The 2,460-nt window shown below is 41.9% G+C and overlaps 1 protein-coding gene and 1 long non-coding RNA gene across 4 annotated transcripts in view; both read left to right on the top strand.

Moving 5' to 3' along the window:
- LOC140513670 (uncharacterized) overlaps positions 1-719 on the top strand; it is a 31,599-nt gene extending 30,880 nt beyond the window's left edge. The window contains exon 2 of the long non-coding RNA XR_011970278.1: positions 101-719. This is a non-coding gene — a long non-coding RNA (uncharacterized lncRNA). The remainder of the gene's footprint in view (positions 1-100) is intronic.
- The window catches only part of BMP2K (BMP2 inducible kinase), a 110,833-nt gene that overhangs the window by 31,363 nt on the left and 77,010 nt on the right, over positions 1-2,460 (top strand). The window lies entirely within an intron of this gene.

Raw genomic sequence — 2,460 nt, 5'->3', positions numbered from 1 at the left:
GTGGGTCCGCAGTTGGCTGTAATTTGCACTTCTTTATTAGTGATTTGCAGCATTTAAAAAAAATTGCTGATGATAGTTTGGTTTTCTTTCTTTGAAGCAGCATCCCCCAGACTCCAGATTCCGCTTCCAGCCCAGCCCCCACAACAACTCCTTTGGAGAAGGGGACAGACCCCCACCAAATGCCAACCAACTACAGCTCCTAAGGCTGGCACTCCAGTCTAGCTGAAGCAGCAAGACCCCCTAGGGGAGAGATGGAAGGCAGCATGTACCAGGCAAGTCAAATCACCACCACTTTGACCACCCTGTCAGCTCAGACCCTGGTGGAGTCAGACCAGGACCCTATACCCAAGAGCTTTAGGAATAGCCATGCATCCAGCCCGGTGCCCTTAGCCATCATGCCAGGAAGCACTCCTGTGGGAATGCAGCCTGATCCCAGCTCCTGAAGATCTAGAAAACACAATTCTTGCCACCATGGTCCTTGGTACTCTCAAATTGTTCAGCACCAGGAACTGCTAGTATTTGATGAGTGGAAATGTCATGAAAGAAGAGCCATGACCATCTTCAAGAAACCTGGGACTTTTCCATTTGACTTGGACCTGAAACCTCATTAGAACGGGAGCTCCTCGGGAGCAGAGATGGCCGACTTTCTGTCTGTATGCTCAGTGTTTAGTCAGTGCTTTACTTCTAGGAAGCATTGAATAAATTTTTTTTTATTCATTTATCTGTTTTTGTTCATTCATTCTGCCCCCTCCCAAGGTGAGCAATATTTGATTACATTCATGTATCACGTTTGGTTCAGCCATTTCTAGTCCTTGGGCATCTACTTAGTTGCCAGTTTTTTTGCTACCAAAAAAAGTGTGACTATAAATAATTTGGTTTAATTTTGGACTTTCTTTGTATCTTTGGGATATAAACCTAATAGTGGGATCTGGGTTAAAAGGCAAAAAAACATTTTGGGATCTTGGTTAAAAGGCAAAAAAACATTTTGGTCACTTTATTTGCATAGTTTCAAATTTATTTTCCAAAATGGTTGTAGCGATTCACAACTGCAACAAGAGGGTACCTATCTTCTCCCTCCCCAAATTGACTATTCACGTTTTTTGTCGTCTTTGCCTGTTTTGTGGGTATAAAGCAGAAACCTCAGTGTTGTTTGGATTTATACTTCTCTCTCTGGTGATTTGGAGCTTTCTTGGACATGCTGCTATTTGCACATCTTTAGAGAACTGTTTGTTCATATCATTTGACTACTTATTTATTGGGGAATGGCTTTGGGATTGTAGAATGTGGAGAAGGAGGAGTAACTGGATTGTGAGGAGATTTAAATGACAGAGTAAAGATCTTCTAAGCTTTGTAGAATATGGACCAGAGTGGGGAGAAGATTGAGGCGGGGTCCTTAATTAGAAGGCAGCAGTTACAGTAGGAATAGTGCAGTTAAGAGTTTACGAGGAACCAGGTGGTGGCTTTGTGAGTAGAGATAAGGGTTAGTGGATTGGATTCCTGGAGGTCTCAGCAATGACATCGGAATTGACCACCTGGGAGATGAGGGGGGTCCTGTGGGGGATGGGGTGATGCTAGTGCCCTCGGCAGTCACAGGATAACTCAGAAGAGGATCTTGGTGGGGTGGAGTTTTGTTTTTTATACGTCCAGGGATACTTGATAATTCTGGTTTTGCAGAGCAGGAAATTTAAGTTCCAGGGTCTCAAAGCAAGGACTAGAGGCCAGTTTGTCTTACTGTTTCTTCTAGTGTTTTTTCCATTATGTCATGGTGTATTGGCACTGCCCCCTCGGGGCCCCCTCCCCCCAATTAAGCAGTTTTAAAGAGGCTTTTAGTTTATATAAGGAGCTGTATATTCTGCAGAAAAGCCTTAGATTTCATCAGTGAGTGATTGTCTTTTCTTTTGCTATAACTCATGTAAACATTTGCTTTGAATTTTGACAAACTATTTTTTCTATCCCAGTAGTTAATGATGATTTGAAAGTCATAGACATTTTATTTTACAGTTGTTATTGTTTCTTGGGACACTTTCAGTGATCATTTGGGCAATCGCATATAAAACTTCCTGGTTTTAGGATTTGGTGATTCCGTTTTAAGTATTTGAATACTTAAACCAAGGGACCTGTTGCTCTGTAGGCAGTTTCCAGAAATACTTGTGCCTGTCTATCTTGTACCTCCAGGAGTGTGCTCATCTTTTCATATTGCAGGGGTCAAAAGCAAACTCCTACAGATAGTGAGGGACTTACATATTTACCTTATTCACTGAAATGTTCTGGCAGAAACTCCCTTCCCTCTTATTTTATTCCTCCTTTCCAGACTGATATAAAGTTATGAAGATTATCATTTTGTTGGTGGCTAAACCTAGAATGCTCTGAAAAATTCTGCCCATGGAACCAAAGCTGTAGTGAAGAAATGTAGGTTATGAACTTGTGAGACTTATACAAGGTTAACGATGACACTGACTA

The sequence above is a fragment of the Notamacropus eugenii genome, chromosome 7, assembly GCF_028372415.1.
Source record: "Notamacropus eugenii isolate mMacEug1 chromosome 7, mMacEug1.pri_v2, whole genome shotgun sequence".
NCBI classification, from domain to species: Eukaryota; Metazoa; Chordata; class Mammalia; order Diprotodontia; family Macropodidae; genus Notamacropus; species Notamacropus eugenii.
Note: the sequence above shows the minus strand (reverse complement) of the source record. Positions and strands in the feature narration are given on the sequence as shown.